This window comes from Branchiostoma floridae, chromosome 4, assembly GCF_000003815.2.
Source record: "Branchiostoma floridae strain S238N-H82 chromosome 4, Bfl_VNyyK, whole genome shotgun sequence".
NCBI classification, from domain to species: Eukaryota; Metazoa; Chordata; class Leptocardii; order Amphioxiformes; family Branchiostomatidae; genus Branchiostoma; species Branchiostoma floridae.
The window spans coordinates 14,755,077-14,762,970 of record NC_049982.1 but is presented as its reverse complement, the minus strand read 5'-3'; the positions used below and the strand labels follow the sequence as shown (position 1 = coordinate 14,762,970).

At 36.4% G+C, this 7,894-nt stretch overlaps 1 long non-coding RNA gene across 1 annotated transcript; it reads left to right on the top strand.

Annotated features, from left to right (window-relative positions):
• The first annotated feature begins 2,141 nt into the window (after positions 1-2,141).
• LOC118414985 lies at positions 2,142-7,674 on the top strand. The gene is made up of 2 exons (XR_004831050.1): positions 2,142-2,306; positions 6,752-7,674. It is a non-coding gene; the product is annotated as an uncharacterized LOC118414985 (long non-coding RNA).
• The last annotated feature ends 220 nt before the right edge of the window (positions 7,675-7,894 follow it).

The following is a 7,894-nucleotide window of genomic DNA, read 5'->3' as shown; positions in this document are numbered from 1 at the left end:
ACTTTACTGGCAAGGATTTCAGGTTTATTAGTGTTCTGTTTCTGGCTGTTGCTTAGTGCATTCACTACATCTAGGATGGTTCTTAATTACATCAGTTTCCATGGATGTAATATGATTCCAAACATGTCATACTTTCCTTTGATAAGTGATTCTTAGTGTCACATTGGATATTCCTCACATTGGCCCGGCATTGCATTATGTGTATTTTATTTTTTTACAAGCTTTTTATAACAGAACTGAGGCATTTTATTTGCATGCATCCTATGACCAATGTGCACAGTTGTTTTTGTAATCAAATTACATATCACAAAGCATGAGGATGTACATTGACAAGGTTTATTCAGTCCATTGCTTCTTCAAACTGGGAAGTTTCTTTTAACTTTTCATCAAATGTGAAAGCTAATGGTTCTCTAAAGTCTTAGGCAATAACTCTTTTGTCAGTATTAAAAAGACCAATAAAGTAAGTAAAACATTTCTAATGAACTTTAGATTGTAAGAAAAAAAGAGGAAAGAAAGTGATTTAGTCTGCCACGACTAAAATGATTAATTACCATTGAAGAAGAGAAAACATTTCCCGAATGCTTGCCACCTTAAGGAAGTCAACTTACAAGAAACTTTCAACAATAAAATGACAATCATTTGATATAAAGATGGAGACAGTAAATAAAGCAAAACTGAATAGCAATAGTGAAAGTCACTTGGCAACAGTTAGGCATTTTCTTCACATCTGGAGATATGAGGTTGAATGTACAGCAAGGAAATCTGTATGATATTCTCTCCATGTGCATGTTTGCACTGTTGCACTCTATCATTGAAGTTCTCTGAATGAAAGTAATGAAGTATCTGCTATCTGCTAACAATAAAAGTACTATCTAATCAAATTTGTGCAATATTTTGGCTATCATTAGCTTTGCCAAAAATGTTAATATGCTTTTGGTATTTTATATATACTATGCATACATTAACTCGAGAAGGCCTTGATAGAGTGAATTGATACTTGGTCCATGTATGTGATCATGACTAACTAGGTCTTGCTGATACTTCCAATTGTATTGTGGACCCCCTGGTGTCTTGTTGCTGTACTGCAGTGGAACTTCCAGTTTTGTTATCTCATGTTCTGGACATGCTATAGTTGTGATTTTTAAGTGGTATATATTATATAACTCTGAGGGCAGAAAGTAAAGGCCTATCTCACCAAGCAGGGCCACTTTGAAAGGCATTATCACAGATCATGATTTTTTGTATGTTTGCTTGATGTAATTAGACTCTAATTGTTCCAATCAGACTCATAATAAATTAGGATTCTTTCAACATAATGCATTCCATAATAGGACTATTCAACATGTATTATATGTAACAGAAATGTATGTATGTAATTTCAAAACAACATAGATTTGCACCATTGTTATCCCTCTTTCCTTGGTAGTAGTATGTAGAGCTTCTTCGGAATCTGTAACATTACATGTAAATGTACCTGTCCCTTTTGTAGATTTGCAGATATACATACATGTAAATCATGTAAGTCAAGTCAATGTAACTTTTGAATTGGATGATCAGGTACCAAACAATGGAATTGACAAGGCACAAGTCAGCCCATTAGAGAAATGCTTTTATTCAGTTTTGGTGCCTTGGGAGAAAAGTTATGATCGCTTTTACAAGCTCTTCAATTGGAAAGCAAGGCATTAGAGACATTTCAGCCTCACATAAAATTTATGTATGCTGATTTGCATGCTACAGAACTATAAATAATTATACCAGGGACATATATTGTCTTTAAAGCTGTTTCCATGGCTAAAGATCCTCACAGCTGTTGCTATGGCTTGTCCTGTCCTTGGTGCTGATTATATATATATCATTCGCTGTTGTTAGCTTTAGACTCTACACTTTGTTGTTAGTAATTGATATGAGAGAAAACCTTTTCCAAGGAAGGAAGCAGTCTTAGTAAAGAAAATACCTGCTGAGATGTTCTATCAGGTTCTTGCCTTTCATATATATCACCATGATATCCAAATAAAATTTCTGATTATTAGAAATTTAAACGATCAATAATCTCATTCATATTCTAGCTCAAAGCTCCTCACTGTGTATTTTGGCTTCCACAAATGGTGTATGCGTAACGTTAGCCAGAATCTTTGGTTTTGAGTAAAACCACTGTGCTGGTTCATTTGTGCAGTATGCTTCAAACTGACAGGTGGCGCTGCTGTATGGTAGAAACCAACATTGATGGGTGGGGGACAAAGGAACAGGTAAAATTGTTCACTCAAAAGATGATGATGTTGACTGAGGAATCCAGCTCCTTTTATGAGGTAGCTTTAAGGTCCTTATAACATTTACAGAGCCATGATAGCCTAACTGTGTGATATAACATTATACACTTAAGGGGAGAGATTTACTAGCTTAAAGCTGTTCAGCAGTTCAATCAGCTGTGTGTGTGTTTGCTTGTGGGGGGATGCATACATTTTTGTATGTGTATATGTATGCATGTGTCACATGTGGAACAACAAGTTATATCACATGAGGTATCTTATCTTGTCTGTCTCACTGCATGTTCCTTTATCACAAAAGAACAGCAGATATCTTTATCAAAGTCCTAACCTTATTACTTTGTGTTTTTTGGAGATAACACTAGTCTAATTATGTGTGACAACAAGAGGGTTATCATACTCTTTTCTTTCCACTTCAAATTAAGTGTTCCAGCTGTGATAGCTTTATTTACTGTGACAATTTATTCTCCATGCGTCGCACTGTGAACCATATGGGAACGTCAATTTTACTAATTAGGACGGAACAACATTATTTCTTATATCATAGATTTCCTTCACAGCACAAATTTCCTGCTACATTGAGGAACAAAATGAAATATCTAACATGTTTTCACGGTTTATTTGATTTTTTGAATTATTTTTGACATACAATAGATGAAGTTAAAGAAGACGACTTTTATATTTGTTTTGAAGAAGTAAATGAAAAGCTAAAGGAGATAACGCTGGTTCACCTTTATCCGAGGGTAACCTATATCCCTTGTTTATAAGAAAAGTGTATTTAGGGATATAAAGTCGACAGACAGTGGTTTGAAATCAGAACATTTTGAAAATATTGCAAATTTGAAACCACATTCCGCAGACTTGATACTCCTAAATGTGCTGTTTTTAAAGACAACAGATAAAGGTCACCTCATGGATAAAGGTGAACTAGCATTATAACTTATATGTATATTGATGTCTTTTCAACCAGAATTCATGCTCTGTTTGCCACCAAGGCAGCAGTTGGGAACAGGCCACTATAAAAAGTTCCAGAAAAAAGAAAGTCCCCAAACGTGTATCAACTGTGTGAGCATATAAAACTGTTTGTAGTCTCCCACCGAGCAGCGGCAAACCATGACAGTCGTAAATTTTGGCATTCCTGTCATGGATTAGGGCCAGATGGTGAAGTCACCAGGGTGAAGGTCAGAGTGACATTGGGATTAGATGCTTTCAGCACCATTAAGTGTGCCCCGCGTGATGTCAGGTTTTGCAGTTGCCAGGCTAAAGAAATGGTTGAACTTGTGACTTGCACATCTTTGTGAGAAATGTTGACAGCCTTGAATGTCACAAAGAGTCATGAGCAAATGTATACTGTTGGGGGCTACAGACAATTTTACGACTACAGGGCAGCAAGGAAAAGTGAAATAAGGTTTGTGTATTACATTTTCTAATAAGAGGGTAGAAATGACAAAAATAACGATGACTTTGGGGATGTCTGATGATTGTCTTTACAGGTATGCCAAACAATGGAGGGTTTTGGTGTTCAGACAGCTTTACACAGAATGCTGAATGTTGAGATTTCCTTGATTCAGCAATGAGTTGTAGAAAAGTATTGAAACAGACTTACATTGTAGACTTATAACATGAAACAGAGATTTGCAAAGGGCTCCTAGCATGTCATTAGAAAAAAAAAGATTAAACAGTTTTAATAAAATGTGACGGTGGCAGTTCCAAAAAAGTCCAGGGCACGCTTTACTTTGAGGAGCCCCAAAGGAAGACAAGCAAAGAGGCATTAACATTGAATCTCCTGCTAGCAAACAGACTGGCTCACAGGAGCAAGGTTAACTGTGCCTATTCCTTGTTATACCATTCTATAGCTGTCTATTTTAGTTGTCAACCTAAAGTCCCACAATTAATGAAGATTGCAGGCTGTTTCCATCACCCGACAACATTTAACACCACTAGAATTATTTGCCACATTTATTTCCTCCCACAGGATTACTTAAGAGATTAAGGAAATGGGAGTTTAAGTAGTGAAATTGAGGCAAAAATAAGGGTCAGACACATTTCCATGTGATAAATGTGGTTAGAAAGCTGTCATGCCTTTGGAACATGTCCCTCGGTAGCTGTTACACTTCTTACAGCAGGGCCATAAACTGATAAAAACAAACTTTGTTGCATTGTCAATTCATACAGAACACGGTGTGAGGTAAATTTTACCAATAGTCAAATTCTTATTGTTTTGTTTTTGTGTAGCTATAATAAAAGTATCTCTTTGATGATATGAAATTTTACTATTGAAGCACAACTTCCGTTTTTTTTTGCTTTATTTGCACAAAAGCATACACAGTGAATGTGTGAAATATACATATACATCTAGTTATATAGAAAGAAAAAGTGCCTGAGGAGTGAAGAAGCCTTAAAGTACCTATATTAAGCTCCCTTTATTTGTTCCATCAATTTCCTAATAAGTCCTGTTCAAGATGGATGGCAAAGTTAACAGCAGAATATTCATAAAAAGATATTCAAGTTAACATTTGCGCCCTGCTCACATTTGAAAGTTTTGGGACGTCCATGTTTCTGCCTCCCTGGCAACTCTGCCCCTGACCCCCATTTAGAATGGATTGGAGATGGTTTTTATTATCAGAACTTGACATAAAATGGTCCCCCTCTGTTCTGCCTGACAGATGACCGTGCTTGATTGACCTTGAAGATGACTTGGGTTTGTGACCTGTTCCAGTTTAGTCCATTTCTGTTGCAGGTATGGTCCGGCTAGTGCGGCGTCAGCAAGGATACACCATCTTGTCATGTACCATTTAGTAGGCATAACATTTTTTATTTTGAAAAGTTGTTGCCAATTGATTTTGATTAGATATGTATTCTTATTTGTACACTGCCCAAATTCCCTAATTAGAAAAAGGAAAATATGCGAACTGAAACAAAAGGTCATTGCCCAATGTAATAAGAGTGTGAGTGAAAGATGTATACTAATAATAGTCAAACCACCATCTCTATTCCTCTGTAATTTGTTTTTTTTTTAACATACCTTATGCAGCAAGAGCTTTTAATTAAGAAAAATACTCCAAGGCACAAGACATAGGCTAAAAGGCCAGATTTCATCCAAGGGTGTAAACTGGATGTCACAATTTCATTTCCACGACCTAGCTTCACCAAATAATGTTGAACTTTACAACTGACAGAGTGTAAATGTTTGTCATTGATTTTTCAATCAGGGTCCTCATTTGCAGAAATTGTATCAGTTGACCATCCACCCAGATAACAGAAGTTGCCCAATGTGTGAAAGTCTTATCTTAACCAAAAAGGCTTTCTCACATTTCTTCATCAGTTATGAACCTGAAGTATATATTTGAATTATTTATTTAAAGGCATTCACAATGACTCCCAAACTTCATGTCATTTACAGACAATGAAATCATCCTTTTTCTCATTGATTATGCAAATTAAGTCCTCATTTACATAATTCATATCTGTTGATGCGCTTCTCTTTTGCAGTTACATATATTACATTTGAGGAGTCCCATGATAATCATGGAACACATTTGATCTGAATTTGATCATTGAATGTATTTGAATAAAATTTTCCTCAATAGTTATGCAAATCAGACCCTGATTACCTACTAATGCTACCTTAATACCAAAAATCATGACATCATCTTGCCCCTGTAGTTCCAAGACAATCTCAAATGGGTCTCAAGCCTATATCACTTCCATATGCTGCCCTTACCATATTTTAACCAAAAGATATGAAAAACTGGAAGTTCTGCTGCAATACCATAAACCCTCTTGAAGGCCAAGAATGTAACCATTTTGAGGACTTCTTAAGACTTACACATGTGTTAAGTATCAAGACAATTCATCAATGCCTTATCTTAAGTTATACACAAACACAACCGAAGCATAAGCTAAGGTCACAGTAGTAATCAAAAGGCTCAATCATTTGTATATCTATCCACAATGAGAGGAATGCAATTACTATATTAGACCAAATAAGGCTATTTTTGTATGGAGTTGATTGACTTATCCATCAGAAAGGTCAGTATGAAAATGTATGTGTTTGGCCCTTATTTGTAAAACTCACTAGATTGGTGTGACCTAATGGGGCTAATCAACAGGGAGGAAGGAATATCCCCCAAATTGTTAACATCAAAACTCAAAGAGAAAGTAATCCTTTCTTAGTGGCAAACCTGTTGTGCGAAATTGCGTGTGTCATCAACCTTTTCCAGAAGTTCTGTTTCTATGTCATTGACCTGAGCAACTTTTTTGGTGAGAGGAACAAACTAAAACTGAAACAGGTTGCCAGCCTCACAATTTGCTTTGTAGGCCTCCCATGATGTCCTGCATCCTCACAGTGCTGTAGAAAGAGGCGCCAGGGTTCTGTATCAAAAGCACATTTCAGGCTTGTTCATTCAGTAAACACTGTTTGATCAAGACTGGCAATGCAGCTTCACACGGATATTGTCTCTAATGAAATGTTACTTTGGCCACAGCCCTTGGAAATAGGCACAAAGTGGGGAAACCCTGAGAAGACCACTCTGAACCAAAGGAAGCTAACTGAAGAGGCTCCTAGCTGTCTGGCTGCTGATCAAGTGTTATTTCACGTGCCAACTCTGTGTAAGTGAAACTAGGTCTTGGGAAGGAAAATCAGCGGTAGAACTCTGCTTAGCTTTAGGTTTACCAGATGTATTTACCGTTGGTGTAGTATTCAAAGAAATATAGGTGTAGTATTCAAAGAAATATTAAATTTAACATAATAGTAGTACATGTATAGGTATAGGGAGAATTCCATGCTGTTTTAGCTTTCAAAGTTGATATCATAACTTCATGCTAACTCTTGAACACAATTTACATGTATTTAGAAATATGTGAATGTATAAAACAAGTAGATGGCCCAATATCAAGCTTGACCATCATTTTCCCAACCCCCATATAAAATATAATAAAGTTCCATTCAAGACCTTTTTAGTTTATGCTATCCACAAACAAACAGGCACATGGACAAACGGCACAGAAAACATGATATTCGTGGGGAAGATATTAATTGGAAAGGAAAAGAGTGAATTTTGCTTAAACTGTCACTGTCTATCTATCATAACTTATATCTATATGGCCATTAAGTATGAAATACTGATGTTATGGTTTGACTAACTAAGCATAGTCTCTGAGCTGTTTCACAAAATGACACAATAGTAATACATAAGGTTGATAGATATGCAATGGCTTGCATGGTTTAAGTCACAGAAATTTGCAACAGTGAATAGTTATGAAAAAGGAACATTGTACAAGGTGGACTACTAGTTATTGTTGTACCATACAAAAAATGTAGCTTCACAACTTTGAAATGAATTATAGAAAAGCCAGAAATATGCTGAAACAACCTTTTATTTCAGTAAAGTTCTGTGTATAGACATCAGCTCAATGTGTGCATGTGTTAAGTCAGGTCTGACTTCACTTGTGCATTTCCACCCCACTACTGTGGTATGCCAGATTATCAAGTCCATGTATAAAGCACTCATGGCAGCCAATCACCAAAGATCAAAAGGTGGTATTGCCTCCTTCATACTACTCATGTCCCTCTCTGTGCACGTTTGGTGGCATCTGAATTACATCACGGGCACACTGCCAAGTCGTAC